This window comes from Lissotriton helveticus, chromosome 3_1 (genome assembly GCF_964261635.1).
Source record: "Lissotriton helveticus chromosome 3_1, aLisHel1.1, whole genome shotgun sequence".
Lineage (NCBI taxonomy): Eukaryota > Metazoa > Chordata > Amphibia > Caudata > Salamandridae > Lissotriton > Lissotriton helveticus.
The window spans coordinates 1,505,123,259-1,505,142,028 of NC_136061.1; positions in this window are offsets into that span (position 1 = coordinate 1,505,123,259).

Below are 18,770 nucleotides of genomic sequence, written 5' to 3' on the forward strand. Positions count from 1 at the left end.
AGCAACACATTACAACAATCACAATAAGGGACAAGGTACACCCTAATGCAGAAAGAGAAAAAAAACAATTATTACTGCACACCCATCTAATCCGCAAGCACACACACATACTGGTTGGATTTGGCACGAGGGTGAGTGATGATTCAGTACATACAATTGTATACGCAAGTAATTTCACAAAAATGAAATACACTGTGTATAATTGCAAGTATGATAAACTGAACCACTGACTCACAGCTCGTGAGCTGTAAAGCCACGTCAAGGCACCAACCTCTTTACAGGCCATTCATACACCTTTCGTACGTGTGACACATTCAAAACATTCACACCGCCAGCCGCGGACCCATCACATTTCAACACTCACACCAGCAAACAGCGCCATTCAAGGGCCCATCACTTTCACACGCCCACATTTCTGACACTGGAACTACACAAATTGATGGACTGCGTGGAGTGTCACTCAACAAGCAGTGTGTGCAGTGACCAACAGAAAGTAACTACTCACACACCGCCAGCCGAGCGCCAGTCCACCCACACCACCAGCCAAGCACCAGACCATGCACACCGCCAGCCAAACACTCAGCGCACATCACCAGCCAAGCGCCTCTCCACGCACACCGCCAGCCAAGCACCACTCCATGCACAGACAGCTAAACACCGCTCCACGCACACCCTCCAGCCAAGTACCACTCCACAAACACCACCAGCCAAGCGCCACTCCACACACACTGCCAGCCAAGCACCATTCCACACACACTGCCAGCCAAGCACCACTCCACACACACCGCCAGCCAAGCAGCACTCCACACACACCGCCAGCCAAGCACCACTCCACACACACCGCCAGCCAAGCACCACTCCACACACACCGCCAGCCAAGCACCACTCCACACACACCGCCAGCCAAGCACCACTCCACACACACCATCAGCCAAACACCACTCCATGCACAGACAGCCAAGTACCACTCCACGAACACCACCAGCCAAGCGCCACTCCACACACACCGCCAGCAAAGCACCACTCCGTGCACAGACAGCCAAGCACCACTCCACACACACCGCCAGCCAAGCACCACTCCACACACACCGCCAGCCAAGCACCACTCCACACACACCGCCAGCCAAGCGCAACTCCACACACACCGCCAGCCAAGCACCAGCCGGCACACACCACAAACACATTTAGAATTCTTTTTTTGAAAATGACACTAAACAAATGGAAATACCTACAAATCAGGTAACACAAATTCTTAAAATAAAAACTTTGCACTAATGCCAATCCTTGAAACAAACTAAAAATGTTTTACAGAATGCAGACCAAGCAATTCACTTTACAGCTCAATCAAACTCCCAATAGTTCTTTTGCGTGTGGTACGATTTAAAACAAGCTGACATACACAATGCAGGCTTAGAAGGACAGTCAGGACAGTATATACGAGACTCCTTCCGCACGCCTCTTCGCCAACAGACTCTGCATCTTCTAGTCGGAAAGTCTCTAGCAGTAGTGGAAGGAATAGATTCAGGAAAGTGGCGATCTTGCAATCTAGCCACTTCCTCCACCACTCCAAATCTAGGAACACTTGCCTGCTGCACAAGTACAAGGCTGCCTATTATAGACTCCTGAAACTTAAGAAAAGTCATCTTCGTCCCAGGACAAGACTTCTGGTACACAACGAAAGCATTAAATGATGCCAAGTGGAACAGATGGATAGCCAACTTCTTGTACCAAACGTAAGCCTTTCGAAGAGCAGCATAAGGTTCCAACCTCTGATCTACTCTGTCAACACCACCCATGAACTTATTGTAAGCTAGAATGCACACAGGTTTGCGCACTTCAGCACCCTGACCCCAAACAGGCACAGGTACAGTACTTTCATCGTGGATAGTAGTCAGCATGTACACATCTCTCTTGTCTGAATACTTCACAGCTAAAAGCTCCCCACATCGCAATGCCGTAGACTGTCCCCGCACAAGCCTTTTGCAAACAAGTTCCTTTGGGAAACCTTTACGGTTACTGCGCATTGTGCCACAAGCAACAGTGCCCACTTTGGCCAACTCCTTGAACAACTGCACACCAGTGTAGAAGTTATCTACATATAAATGATGGCCTTTGTTAAATAATCCTCTACCTAGTTCCCACACAATTTTCTCAGTTACTCCAAAAGTAGAAGGACAACCAGGAGGGTTAATGCGGGACTCCTTACCAGTGTACACCCTGAAATTGTAGACATATCCAGTCTCACTGTCACACAGCATATACAGTTTGATTCCATAGCGTGACCTCTTACTAGGAATGTATTGCCTAAAAACCAAGCGGCCCTTGAACAACACCAAAGACTCATCCACTGCAATTTCTTTACCAGGGACAAAAATCTCAGAAAAACGATCAACAAAGTGATCAAGGACAGGCCGAATTTTAAACAAACGGTCACAATCAGGGTGATCGCGTGACAACGCTAAACTATTATCAGCAAAATGCATCATCCGAAGAAGAAGCGTATACCGATCACGACTTATGACTGCTGGAAATATAGCTGTTACCATCAAGGGACTAGTGGACCAATATGAAGTAATTGATGACTTCCTTATCAAGCCCATCAAAAAAGTTAATCCCAGAAACTTCTTCATCTCTTCAACATTGGTGGGAGTCCACCGGATTGCTCTACAATAGGGCTTAAGGCTGGCACTGTTGGCCCTCAAATATTGTTCTGCATATAAATTGGTTTGCTCAACAATCTCTTGCAAAAACACATCGTCAAAAAACAACTGAAAAAAATTAATTGGCAGAAAATTCTCTGTATTCACTCTACACCCAGGAACACCAGTGAACTCTGGCAATGCCGGCTGCACCAAGCCTGGGGGAACCCAGAGGCCATCCCTATCAACGGGGGGAGCAGCCACCCCAGCCTGCAGCACCGAAACATCTTGCTGCTGTTCTCCAACGGGAAGCCTAACAGCCACAGATACTTCTGGCTGCACAACACCAACAGAAGACGTAGCATCCCCAGAGGGCTCTTCCTGCACTACACCAACGGGAAGCCCAGCAGCCTGAGATGCTTCTTGCTGCACTACACCACCGGGAAACCCAGCAGGCCCAGATGCCTCTTGCCGCTCTACACCAATGGGAAGCCTAACAGCCCCAGATGCCTCTTGCTGCACTACACGAGCAGGAAGACGAAAAGCACCAGATGCCCCTTTGCGCACCACAGCAATGTGAAGCCTTTTGGGTGCAGGCTCCAGCCCACATGCCTCTTGCCGACGTAAAAAGAAAGGAAACCTTGCGGCCCTAGGCAGCAGCACAGGTGCCTCTTGGCCCACTACCGGCAACACAATGTCCTCCTGTACCATAGGCCCTTCATCAGCACTAGAAGAAGAGTCATCATCCGATGATGATGATTCCATGCGAAGAGAAAACTCACTGCCTGAATCTTCTGCCGCTTCCTGGGAGTCCGAATCGGACTCAGACTCTGAACCATGGTCCGAGGAAGACTCAAAAAGCAAACCAAGAACCTGCTGAGCAGTAATCCTGCGACTAGCCATTATCCTTACAAAGCAAGAAGACTGCACACACAAGTGAACAACAACCTACACTGTGCAAAGTAAGAAGTAAACAAGGTAAGGCTTTCACTAAAAGATAAATACAATCCAAAACAATTTCACTCTTACAAAATATAGCTACACTCACCAGCACCTACTCTGTTGAGACACAGCGAAAAGAAATGAAATCCCACTAGAAAGAAAAAAAGAAATGACATTAGAAAACAAAGTGCACATCAAACACTAATGCTGAAAAAAAAAACACAGAGCCACACAAACTGCTAGAAGTACAACCTTTTTCAAAAAGACAAACATCAAGGAGAAGTAGTACAAAATACATTCACTTACCAAGCACAAGCAACTACACAAGCTGCAAACAGACACGCAACCTACAACAATCCAAACAGCAAAAGCCTGGACCAAGACAAAAATAGAGAAGAAAAAAAAATTACTACCACATTTCACAAACAATATAACAATTAAAAAAACAACACACAAATTTGCCCCCCAAATTAAAATTCGGCCAGATGGGCCATCAATTAGGGCTTAGACCAAATGAGATTAGATGAGGTTTAACATCAAGACACTGGATAATTTTTTGAATTTTTTTAAAGTGCCTGACCACTTTGGTGCCAGTCAGTCTTTTGCTACTACCAGTACCCATATCACACAGGGGCAGTAAGGACATTCATACACCTTTTGTACGTGTGACACATACAAAACATTCACACCGCCAGCCGCCCATCACTTTCACACGCCCACATATCTGACATAGCAACTACAGAAAATGATGGAGTGCGTAGAGTGTCACTCAACTAGCAGTGTGTGTAGTGACCAACAGAAAGTAACTACTCACACACCGCCAGCAGAGTTCCAGTCCACCCACACCACCATCCAAGCACCAGACCATGCACACCGCCAGCCAAACCCCACTCAGCGCACACCGACAGCCAAGTACCACTCCACGCACACCATCCAGCCAAGTACCACTCCCCACACACCGCCAGCCAAACACCACTCCCCACACACCGCCAGCCAAACACCACTCCACACACACCGCCAGCCAAGCAGCACTCCGTGCACAGACAGCAAAGTAGCACTCCAGCACACCACCAGCCAAGCGCCACTCCACACACACCGCCAGCCAAGCAGCACTCCGTGCACAGACAGCAAAGTAGCACTCCACGCACACCACCAGCCAAGCGTCACTCAACACACACCTCCAGCCAAGCAGCACTCCGTGCACAGACAGCAAAGTAGCACTCCACGCACACCACCAGCCAAGCGCCACTCCACACACACCGCCAGCCAAGCAGCACTCCGTGCACAGACAGCAAAGTAGCACTCCACGCACACCACCAGCCAAGCGCCACTCCACACACACCGCCAGCCAAGCAGCACTCCACACACACCGCCAGCCAAGCAGCACTCCGTGCAGACAGCAAAGTAGCACTCCACGCACACCACCAGCCAAGCGCCACTCCACACACACCGCCAGCCAAGCAGCACTCCGTGCACAGACAGCAAAGTAGCACTCCACGCACACCACCAGCCAAGCGCCACTCCACACACACCGCCAGCCAAGCAGCACTCCGTGCACAGACAGCAAAGTAGCACTCCACGCACACCACCAGCCAAGCGCCACTCCACACACACCGCCAGCCAAGCAGCACTCCGTGCACAGACAGCAAAGTAGCACTCCACGCACACCACCAGCCAAGCGCCACTCCACACACACCGCCAGCCAAGCAGCACTCCACACACACCGCCAGCCAAGCAGCACTCCGTGCAGACAGCAAAGTAGCACTCCACGCACACCACCAGCCAAGCGCCACTCCACACACACCGCCAGCCAAGCAGCACTCCGTGCACAGACAGCAAAGTAGCACTCCACGCACACCACCAGCCAAGCGCCACTCCACACACACCGCCAGCCAAGCAGCACTCCGTGCACAGACAGCAAAGTAGCACTCCACGCACACCACCAGCCAAGCGCCACTCCACACACACCGCCAGCCAAGCAGCACTCCGTGCACAGACCGCAAAGTAGCACTCCACGCACACCACCAGCCAAGCGCCACTCCACACACACCGCCAGCCAAGCCGCACTCCGTGCACAGACAGCAAAGTAGCACTCCACGCACACCACCAGCCAAGCGCCACTCCACACACACCGCCAGCCAAGCAGCACTCCGTGCACAGACAGCAAAGTAGCACTCCACGCACACCACCAGCCAAGCGCCACTCCACACACACCGCCAGCCAAGCAGCACTCCGTGCACAGACAGCAAAGTGGCACTCCACGCACACCACCAGCCAAGCGCCACTCCACACACACCACCAGCCAAGCAGCACTCCGTGCACAGACAGCAAAGTAGCACTCCACGCACACCACCAGCCAAGCGCCACTCCACACACACCGCCAGCCAAGCACCACTCCGTGCACAGACAGCCAAGTACCACTCTACACACACCACCAGCCAAGCGCCACTCCACACACACCGCCAGCCAAGCACCACTCCGTGCATAGATAGCCAAGTACCCCTCCACGCACACCGCCAGCCAAACACCACTCAGCGCACACCGCCAGCCAAGCACCACTCCACACACACCGCCAGCCGAGCACCACTCCACACACACCGCCAGCCAAGCACCACTCCACACACACCGCCAGCCAAGCACCACTCCACACACACCATCAGCCAAACACCACTCCATGCACAGACAGCCAAGTACCACTCCACGAACACCACCAGCCAAGCGCCACTCCACACACACCGCCAGCCAAGCACCACTCCGTGCACAGACAGCAAAGTAGCACTCCACGCACACCACCTGCCAAGCGCCACTCCACAAGCACCACCAGCCAAGCACCACTCACCGCCAGCCAAGCACCATCCAGCCAAGTGCCACTCCACACACACCGCCAGCCAAGCGCCACTCCACACACACCGCCAGCCAAGCAGCACTCCGTGCACAGACAGCAAAGTAGCACTCCACGCACACCACCAGCCAAGCGCCACTCCACACACACCGCCAGCCAAGCAGCACTCCGTGCACAGACAGCAAAGTAGCACTCCACGCACACCACCAGCCAAGCGCCACTCCACACACACCGCCAGCCAAGCAGCACTCCGTGCACAGACAGCAAAGTGGCACTCCACGCACACCACCAGCCAAGCGCCACTCCACACACACCACCAGCCAAGCAGCACTCCGTGCACAGACAGCAAAGTAGCACTCCACGCACACCACCAGCCAAGCGCCACTCCACACACACCGCCAGCCAAGCACCACTCCGTGCATAGATAGCCAAGTACCCCTCCACGCACACCGCCAGCCAAACACCACTCAGCGCACACCGACAGCCAAGTACCACTCCACACACACCGCCAGCCAAGCACCGCTCCACGCACACCATCCAGCCAAGTACCACTCCCCACACACACCACCAGCAAACATGCCCAAGGGGTCGCTTCCTAAAAACTTTGTGTTAGTGGGCATTTTCCGCCCCCCCTGGGGGCAAAACGGCAAAAAAAACAGGCCGATTTGCCCCCAGGGTGGACAGAAAAACAAAAACACAATCATGTCCACCTGGAAGCGACCCTTACCCAAGGGGTCGCTTCCCAAAACAAACACATTGCCCCAACAAAAATCCCTGGTTCTAGTGGGTAATTTCTGCCCCCCCTGGGGGCAAAACGGCCGAAAAACGGGCCGATTTCCCCCCAGGGGGGGCAGAAAAAAACGAAAACATACTCAGACCCCGCCTGGAAGCGACCCTTGCCCAAGGGGTCGCTTCCTAAAAACTAAAATTACATCCCTGGTGTCTAGTGGGCATTTTCTGTCCCCCCTGGGGGCAAAACGGCAAAAAAAAACGGGCCGATTTGCCCCCAGGGGGGACAGAAAAACGTAAACAAAATCAATGGCCGCCATCTTGGCAAAAATCAATATCCCTGGTGCTAGTGGGGAATTTCTGCCCCCCCTGGGGGCAAAACGGCCGAAAAAACGGGCCGATTTCCCCCCAGGGGGGGCAGAAAAACGAAAACATATTGCCAGCCAGCCTGGAAGCGACCCTTGCCCAAGGGGTCACTTCCTAAAAACTAAAAGTATATCCCTGGTGTCTAGTGGGGGCATTTCCGCCGCACAATCGCGACGCTGTGCGCGATCGTGAGGCAGAAATGCCCTGCAAAGAGACATCAGGGGAAAGGAAAATCTCTTTCCTCTCCCCTGATGCCTCTTCGCTGCCCCCAAACCCCCGCCAGCCTCGAGAAACCTACCTTCTTCCAGCGCGGTCAGGAAGCAAATGGCTTCCTGAGCGCTGGGAATCCCTGATGATGTCAGCGCGCGCTGTGCGCGCTGACGTCATCAGGGATTACCATGGGGGGGGCGGGGGCGGCAGCGGAAGCTCTTCCACTGCCGCCCCCAGCAAAACAACGAGGATCAGAGAGCCTCGGGGGGAGCGCCAGCGCTTCCCCCGAGGGTGGGGCTGATGACGAGCTGGCCTTGTCATCCGCGCAGGACAGGTAAGCGCGATGACGAGCCCAGCTCGTCATTAGCCCCGAAGGGGTTAATTGCGATACGCAATTTGCTAATCGCAATTAGGGAATTCTAAGGAATCGCAAAAAAAATGTGATTTTGTACATACATACCCATTTGTGATTCTCAAATAGCGATTTCTTAAAAATCGCTATTTGAGAATCTCAAATGGGTATCTTGATACATATGGCCCTAAAATCTGTAAACCTATTTTTTAGCGAAATTAACTTACTCAATCCATTTTTGAAGTAATTTGACTCATTGCAAAAGATACAAGTTTAGCACCTTTACAAAACTTTGTTGGAGCAATTAGGATCTCACACCCTCCTAATTAACATATTCCTTTCATGTTAGCACATAGACTCGAGGCGTGGTTGACTACACTGCAAGATGGGCGCATCTTTGTGAGAGCTGCTGTGTAGACTGCTGATTCGCAGCCATTCTGAATCACAGGAGGGGCTTGCAGCAGAACACCGGTAGCAGGACCAGGACAGCTGCTAGCTCTGAAGTAGTAGTCTGCACTGGGCCTGTACAAGATGGTGCCCGGAGCTGGCTGCGGCCTCAAACCCCAGCGCGGTGTAGCTACATAAGCATGCCTGGTTCCTGCTGGTGTGGCCCGGAGAGGCAATGCTGAACAATGCAACGGCCGGAGGAGGCCTGATGAGAAAGAGGAGCATTGCCAGGTGGTGTGGAGGAGGTCCTACTGCAGTGGTGCTGCAATCCACCAGTTCTGCTGCCGCACAAGGTCCTGAAGGCTGCGGTGGGAAACAACAAGAGAAGAAAGAAGCAGGAGAGTCCCCGCAGGCACGGATGACCCCTGTGGAATGACTGGCTGCAATCTGCGGGAAGGTTAGCCAACCTCCATGCGGCGATGAGTGGACACACTCTGTGGCACCATTAGAGCATGTGGCATCTCTTCTAGAGCCCCTGCAGACATTGACAGGACTTTGGTGGAGAGCAGAGAGGGGACCTATGCAGAGGGGGCACTCAGCGCCTGGAAGACCTCCTGATATACTGTGGGGCTGCATCGTGGGTGATGGCCCCTCCCATTTGGGATGACGCTGCTGGGGGACCTCCTGCTCAAGACACTTGTGAGCCCTCACCACGATGGCTAGGCGTGCTCTGAATGATGGGGGAGGAGAATGCCTGCCCCATAAGGCGCCAAATAGACACCAATCACCACAGTGGTATTGAAAGAAGAGGCGACCGCCCCGCCACCCACCTCCACCTCAGGCTCTTACGGTAGAGGTTGCATATAGCACTTTGGACCTAGAACAACCCTTCACCCACCATTTGTAACTTAAACACTGACTTCCTTGCCGAGATGGGGAGACCCTGTTCTGTTAAGGAACTGCCTGGGGCTCCACAACAGGCGCCAAGGGGGCATCTCACCCCAATAGTATGGCCTGATGAGCCCCACACACCAGAACGCTCATGAGACCCAATGCCCCAGGTAATAGTTAGACCTGATACGCAGTGAAAACAGATGTGAGAGAGCAAAATAGACAAAGTAGCTACAGACCTGAACATACTAAGGAACGACCACCATGAGCCAGTGGGCAGAGGTAAGCATAATTGTGATGCTTTGAAGAGCTCCAATCTCAGGTACACCACCTTACCAGGTGTGTGGAGGGCACTTGGACCGGAGAGTGGGTGCAGTGATGCAGAGGGGTACAAGGCGAAAAAACATCCAGATTGTTGACCTCCCAGATGGGACAGAGGGAGCTGATATGGTCGCACACCTAAAACAATGGCTGGTGAAAGAAGGGGCCCTACAGGGGCTCCTTCAGTTTTTCACAATGAAAGGAGCCCACAGGGAACTAGCGCACCCTCCACCGCCCAGACTGCCGACGAGGCCAGTGGTGGCATGACTCCTACATTATGTAAATGTTTTTGTACTTGTATAGCGCGCAGCTACCCGGACCGGGTCTCCCGGCGCTTGTACTCATACCGCTAAGCAACCCTTCCTGGTTTACCTTGTGAAGTGTCAACTCCTGGGCACCCCCATGGTGAAACCAGGCATCCTCGCATGGTTGGGGCCGTTGTTGAGATTAAGCAAGCAATTTCCCAGAGTTGCAGTGTGGGACCCATGATTAGAATAGGCACTGAGGCGAGAATATCCGGTCAGAGGAATTTGAGCCCGAGACCCGCCGAGGCGGGAATCGAACCCTGGTCCCGGGCCAGAGCTCTGCATCAAGGTCTGCCGCTCTAATCGTTGAGCCACACTTCTCCACATTATAGTGATGTTGACTTGGTGCTACAGAAGACGCACATGCTAGATCTCATTAAGGTGAACAGGGCCATGGTTGCAATATTTCTGGACTACAGGACAGCAGTACAGTGACAACTAACTTATTTCATGGTAATTTAAAGAGGGACTCCGGAACGCAGGGCTCTGATAGGTGCTCCCTTTCCTTACTTGCCTGAAAATCATTGTGGCAGAGAAAACCTGGTACTTTGAAGACCCTGAAAGTTCTTGGAGCTGGTTAGAACCACATAAAGCAGGGGCAGATGGCACGCCATGTACCAGGCCACCATTACCAAAAATCAAAAGATGCAGAAAAGTCATGCCGGGAAGATCAGCCCGACCCACTGAATCTCAGACAGCCCTGGAGAGAGCAGCGGCTATAGATGGGGTGTCTCTCTTTCATGGACAGTGAGCTGCGGATAGATTTGTCACCTGGCTCGACAGACACTGAGAGCATACTTGGATTCTTATGAAGCTGACCAATGATCACCCTGCAGGGAAACTATGGTACTTGGTGGACTTTCTTCACACCCTTGAACACCAAGACAATTGTAGGTTGATACATTTTCGAGGGATCAACAAAGAAGCAATGCAACAGCAGTCGTAGGAGAAGCCGCCCCCTGCAAGAAACCCCAACTGTTGGACTAGTATTGGGATTTTGAATGGTATAAAAATGGTTCTTAAGTATTGGTTTGACTGGCTTACTATTGCTAGCTCAGCCTGGGGAGCAATGGATGGATTTCATTGCTGTTTGCATACCCAAGCTTATTTGATGTGGACGGGGTAGCCTGCTTCTGGAGCAGGTTGGGGAGCTTGGGGGATGAGTTATGTAAATGCTTACCGATCCTTATGGTTGATGCCGGACTAGTCTGGGGGGAGGAGTGGAGATGGATGGTGCTCATACTACCGCTAGCACACATAACACAGATGCGACTCACTAGGTTCACCTACCTCACCAAGAGCGTCAGGGTGTGGGCTCAATGGCCAAGTGGTAAAAAAATCTTTGCATAGTTGAAGCTCAGTGACATTGACATTGAACTTCTACAGGGGACACAAATACAGGGACTTCATTTGGCCCATGCAGCACAAATGGTGTGGACCTCCTACTCTGCGTTCTCTAGGGGAGCCATGTTGTGGTTGAGGTGGGGGGGGTCCTGTTTGTAGACACCCCACCAAGATTGCCTGAGAGGGGGGTATGTCCTCCTTACCGGTGCCCTTGATGAACTGAGTGTGGTGTTGGGCATCGTCTGTGCCCTGAACACTGGTCAAACTAACTTTCTCGCTGCTCTGCTCCTTTTGTACGACGACAAGGCACTGCTGATATTTGGTGGTGAATACTATTGCATGGTGAACATTCACATTGACAGATCAGTACTGCCTTTGGCACACTCCCCAACAGTGCTCCTTGCAGGATATTTTCAGTTTGGATAGACGATTAGTGACTGTGTGATCTTTGGAGGTTATGAAGCATAGGGCATCAGGAGTTTTCATTTTATTCTCCAATCGACCACCTTCATGTCTGTCTGGACACAATACTCTGTTCCCCCAGGCAACGGGCAGGTTGCTGGGACCGAATACTTAGGATGCACGTATGACCGGACCACAACCTTCTAGTGATGCAACTGAACTGGTACAGACATATGTTGCCCATACCAATGTAAAGGCTCCGGCCTGATCTACTGAGCGTGACCCTGGCAGACATTATACGTGGTTATTTCCAGACTAATGAAGACATGACGTTGCACAGAAATATTGAATGGGATGCATCCAGGGCAGTGGTGCAGGGCCATGGAATAGTGCAGGCCATGGGAATCAAGAGGTTGCTCAATACAGAGCTGGTGACAGTAGAGGACAATGAGCATGCCTTGAGATGGGAGTGCAGGGGAATCCACGGGTGCAAAGTCATGTTTGATACCCTGCAGGGGACTACCTGGGCTAGATAATAAACTGGAATGTCCTAGGCATGGAATGGACAAAATGGGTATCGCTCTATACGCCAACAAAGCGTGCCTGTTCATACCGGCTGCTGTATCTCCAAGTCATTTAGGGTTTACAGAAGCACAAAGCATGGCTGCCCACTATCCCCCATGCTTTTCGTGCTGGCAGTGAAACCATTTGCTAGCATGGTAAGAATAGAATAAACAGCATATTATGTTGCTGTATGTCAATGATATGCTCCTGTATTTAAAGGAGGATTGTAATGGAATAGTGGGCGATGGAAGTGCTAGCGGTGCTGAGAGAAATGGGCTCTGCACAAATTGGTTCAAGACATGCGCCTTCCCACTGGAGGCAAAACCCCAGGAAATACCAGAGGTGACACCGACTGCTGAAATTTACTGGGAGCCTTTAACGTTTTTCTACCTCGGAGTTAGGATACATCATACCGATGCCGACATCAGAGATGGCAACCTGGGGAGAGCGAAGAGGGCCCTACGTGGAAGTGCGACATTTTGCCAAACATTGTGACTCCGCATTTTGGCCACGGCCGCTTTGACTGAAATGATTGTACTGTCCCGCCTGCTCTAGTACTTTGCTACTCTTCCAATTTGGATTCCACAGCCTGTTTAATTCCTTTCACTCATTACTTCAAGAATTGATCTGGGTCGGGAAGCGAATTAGGTTATCCTTGCGGGTGCTGCAGAGACTGCCACTGGAAGGGGGACTAGGGTGGAATATGAATATAAATTGTATCACAATGCTGCACATCTGCAGTGGCTGGCCAGGTGGCTAGTGGGGCTGGATAAGGCAGCCCTGGTGGATTTCTGGGAGGAACATGGAGAAGGAGCTCTCACTGAATTGCTTCTGAAGACTGCAATACAACCTTGGAGGAAACCGTTGCTGGAAAGGAGCAAATCAAAGTCTTGGAACACAACCGCTCAATGCACCAGCAATGCCACTGGTGGGATTACCCACTGCTTGAGGGGGTTATCACACAGCACGCCAGACAGCAGTTGACCTGACAACAGTAGATGATTGCTACGAGGAGGACACCCTCCAACAATTGGACACCCTGGTAGATGAATACCACCTCTCTCGTGCACAATTCCTGACCAATTGGGTGCTAACACATTCCCTTATTGACTCTATGGGAATCCCAACCAAGAGCCCCATGCACATGACTTAGTGCAAACAGTGTTGACCTTTGGTAGCAGCAGACACCTTCTGTTTTTGCTGTATCAAAGGAAGCTGACTAGGACCCAGAATGACTTACAGGCATACGGGACAGGCGGGAGCCAATAGGCAATCTTGGGAAGGCAATACGTGGACAAAGAGTGGGAGCACACCTAGCGCGCACTAAGAAGGTCTCGAGCAATACTCACTTTAAATACACCCAGTTTAATTACCTGCACACCATGTTTCGTACACCCCACTGACTGAATGTTATGTACCAAACTAATGATAAAGGTTGTCCCAGGTGTGTCCACCTTAACACAGATTTTGGACGTATGGTCTGGAGCTTCCCAGTGATCACAAAATGCTGGAGAGGGTGGTGGCAGAGCTGGAGCATACCTTAAACTGCCAGGACTTGGGAACTTCTGCGGTAAGGCTTCTAGGCCTTTACGTCAAACAGACAGCTAAAAAAGTAGATAATAACTTCCTGACCATAGCGCTTGGGGTGGCTTGTACATATTTTACCAGACATTGGAAATCCCCAGACAGATGCCACAAAGACAGTGGAGGGTGGAGGTATGGAACGGGCTAGAGTGGAGGAGACAGCAGTGCTCCTCGCAGATTATCGAAGACTCCCAAAGAAACCATTGGCAGACCTCTGGCAGGAAGCAACTGATGGAGGCGGGATGTTCTGAACACGCAGGAATTTGGGGACGGAAGCAACAGCTGGGAAGCAGCACCAGACCAGTAATAGTAAGGAGATGGGAAAGACGACGGCCCCCTCCATTTCCTCCATCCCATGTACTGAAGGGCCACATAACCTATGACAAACCACAAAAGACTCCTCAGGAACCAAAAAGCTTAGAGGGCATTACGGGCTTGGGAAAGGTTACAGGTACATTGGCTCAATGTTTAACACTCATGGAGGAGAGGAATTACAGATGTAATATTATGTGATGGATATGTAAATTGACAAAATATGACACTGACATTCATTGTTGTATAACTTATTCTCTGGAAAAAAGTAAATAAAACAGATTACAAAAAAAATATTAGCACTACGTTTATCATATGTGAAACATACAGGTCTTCATATTGTTTTTTGTCATTTGATCAATCTCATCAGGCTTTCAAATTTGATCCTTTCCTATAAGAATGAAAGGCAAGACCAAACATGACTGTTCTGCCACAAAAGGGATGATTGTTTTAAAGTTTATAGGGACAGACATTTATAGAATACATTTAGAATTTGATCTAGGACAAAGTGCAAGAGAGGGTATCCAATATAGGTCCAGGAAGGGAGGATTCCTGACAGATATTCATGGTATCCACGAAAGATAAACACATACAATGAATCTGATGGAAGCTCCTTTACGATGTAATTGAAAATCCACAAATACCAGAAATTAAGATTTAAAGTTTAGAAAAGTGAGAAACTTTTAATGTGAAGAAATTGTATATTTTTGCTGGAAAAGACAAAACATGGGATCACCTCCAGTTAGAATCGTTTTCGGCATTTTAATATGATTCGTTATTTTATAGAACACGCCCCGTAATCTTGTCTGCTTGATTGTAACTGTCTTACTTTACTCAGTTTCCTTAACCAACTTTATTGAAAATTTGAACAAGCTCACACAGGCTTTAGCCAGTTCAGGATTTACTAAAAAAAACATTAAAGAACAGGTACAATAGCATAATTCAGTATGAATCATTTCACATGAGGGTAGAGATTCCATGGCTCTCCAGGACAAGAAGGCCACATTGTCCTATCTCACTCAGTGTTCTACCAACTATCACCGGCGATGACCCTGGGAGAGGATCACCTCTAGGGGTCTCGGGGGTGGGGACTAATCAAAGGGGGCTAGTCAAATTTGTCAACCGTGCACATCAGATCCAGAGGTTGGGGTGCCCTTGTATCCCTATTTATATATGTGTGAACGGGGGTTCATGTCCTGTCTTAGGTAGGGAGTATGTCCCTGATTGCTGTGGTAAGCTTCTCCACAGACTGTACTATCCGCACCCTAGACCACCACAACTTGATGGTCGGCAGGGCGACCACCAATCGAGCCACAAAGATTAAGTGAGTTGGTAGTTTATTAGTGGTAGCAGATAGCAGTCACCAACCCTCATCATCCATAAAATCCAAGAGGTCTGGTTGGGCTCTCTTCAGTACTGTGACGCTAGTTATGTTTTTGGGTCTCTAGCACCCGACACCATAACAAGAAAGTCCACAGGGAATCCCACCACATGTGTATGCAGGATGCTCTCCCTCCGCATCCCCTCCAACAATAATTCAAACTGGCATTATTTGCCTTTTAAGAGGACCAAGGTCTTGTATCACCTAAGCATAACCTTAAGGGCATTGGCCCTATCCTGTAGATATATAGAGGATTTCACTACCCCTCCAAATTTGGATCCAATCCGATTCAGTCAGGTCTAGAACAAGGTTCTCAGACCATATTTTGGTATATCCAAAATCTGAAAGGGGGTAGGTTTGTTGAGTGCCTTGTAGAGCCGAGACAGCATCTTCATTGTATCGCCATCTCTCTGGCCTACAAGCCGAGTGTAAGAGCTGCATCACCCTATACAAGTCTTTTGGGTGAAGCAAAAAGTCATTCGCTCATTGAACTCTGGATTTAGGGGACCCATTGTCATACAATTGTCCCAGGCAGACAGTCTCAGTTCCCTTTTCTAGATATCCCCTTGTCCATCCTGACCGACAGGTAAATCTGGGTTCCCATCATTATCACACCAATCTTTATTTGACAGTAAAACCATAAAATAGTTAAAAAAAACATTACAATACAATACATCACTATATCTGAATCCGAATAAATACAAAGATAAAAACTTTCTCAGAGGTATATATTCAGCGTTTCAGTCATCAGAGCGGCCCAGTTCAACAATTCAGACCATAAAGTGACTTGTACAGATGTAAATAGCAAGATAAGAGAAATGCTCAGGTTCTCCACAAGTAAGTCACCATTAAAAAAACTCACTGACCTACCAAATTCCTCATTCCTACAGCTGTTGAAATAAACTTATTAAAGCATCAAACAAATGTATTCTGTTTGTAGTAGCTGTAGGAAAAGTAAGGCAGGTTTACACCTTCTTAAATTCATGAGCCTCAGCAATGGAGCTAATTACCCCCGTGTGCATCATACTTTCTACAAGAAAAGAAAAAATGGAGCGTAGATTGAACTGAGCACAAGTCACAAGGACAAAGTTTGAGGTCAGAATCATGGTATCTACGGGGCCGGACTGGCCGTAGCAGGCCCTGGGCATTTCCCCGTTCGGCCGGTTTTGTTACTGGGGGCCGGTTTTGCAGCAGTGCCCCCAGCCGATTGGACGTAATTGACAGGAATGGTTTGCTATCCCAGTCTGGCCCTGGGTATATATTGCTGGGATAAGAAACCATGAAATGAGCTACATTGAATTTGAACCTTATTAGATTACATCTATAGTGGTGTTGAAGCCTGGACAGAAGATGGGGTCGGATCCCATAGTTACTAATGGAAGATATGCAGTAACCCTTTTCTTTATCATCACTAGATTTTCTCTGCGTTGACAGCAAACAGTTAAAAAATCTAGCTTTCATTGATTTTTAGAAACGGTTGCATTATTCTTGGGACTAAGGAAACAATCCAGTCTTCCTAACAAGTCTCTTACATATCTCAGCCACAGAATTCTGCGGGCATTGTCAAGTTTCAGACAATCATTAATTACCTCCTGCATGCCAAAGAAATACAGGTAGTCTATTGGGTACAGGCAGCAGCCTTCTCAGAAATACATTTTCTCTAACCTGTAGGCGAGAGGTATCACAATATTACCAATCAACAGCTTCATAAATCGTTACAAAGCAGAAACATGCTGAATAAATATTAATCATAGCATCCAATGGTTTAGAATCCAATCATCGGAATGAGAGGGGAAGGGTATGCTTCACCTCCTGAGTCCTAACATTCTAATGACATAGGATTGTCTCAGAGTGTACCCCCTACTTTCTGCACTCTTGGGGGCAACCATAGCAACTGATGGAGCAGCTGCTTACAGCACTCTTGATCTAAGAGAGCCCAAGGTTTCCCTGCATTGAGGGAACATTACGCTAAAGCTGGGGTCGCCTGGGTGTACTTGATAATGGACTGCAACGTCTATTATCAGGTACGCCCATACCCTCTCCTCTGGGCTCCTGCCCAAAAGATATTTAGCAATATGCATGGGTTTATCCTTCCATATAAAGGACCACAGCCTTTGTGTTCTGGACTTCAGTGTCTCTGAGGGGATCATTACTGGCAGAGAAGAAAACAGGTAAAACAGTCTCGGCAAGAATTTCTTCTTGACATAGTATATCCTGCCAACACTTGAAATTTACTGTTGACTCCATATATATAGGTCTTTCAAAAGGGTTGTCAAAAGCGGGGATACATTGCAATTAAACACTTCCATCATGTGGGGAGTGACTCTCCAGTTTTCTAAATATAGGGGGATATTCACAAGGACTTATCTCTGATTTATCTCCACCTTAACGCATCAAAAGTGGAGATAGATTTACCACCTCATTCACAAGCTGGTGCAAACTGCAGACATTGCCAGTATTCCCACGATAACTGCCCCAAAACTAATCTCTGCGGAGGACACCACCAACTAATCCTAATGAGATGCAGAGTTGTTCCCTTACAAAAACACAAGAAAAAACCACACCACCACTTTCACAACAAACTGCAATAGCACCAGGGATTTAACACCTGCATTTTGCTGGTGCTAAGCAGAACAACTGCCCACAGCATTAAAGGGAGCCACACCTGAAGACCCACAGAAGCCATGGAGACAATGAGCATGCAGCTCCGATACCCATGAGGGCCACATCATCCCCCGCCATCCCCCTATCCCCCCCGTACCTCCCCGGACATACACGTACCATGCACGAGACAAGAGCCCCAAAGAGCGCATGATGACGCACATTGCCAAAATAAATACACACGTGTGGCCAGAAGAACGAGAAACAGTCACACAGCACTGAAATAACAACCAAAAACTTTATTGAAATACAACACAAAACATCAATGCAGAAGACTCCTGTCGGGTCCGTCAGGGACAATCTAGACATCACAGCCTGGAAAATAAAGCACAAAATCAGGACGTGTATCATGCACACACCAAAGGAGCGAGACACAGAGAAACAGAGAAGAAAAGTAAGCCAGAGAGAGAAAGAGAGGGAATGAAAGGAAAGGAAGGGAGAGAGAGAGAGCGAGAGAGAGAGAGAGTGAGAGAGAGAGAAGGAAAGGAAAGGAAGGGAGAGAGAGAGAGACAATGGCGCCCACACATGACGCTGAGTC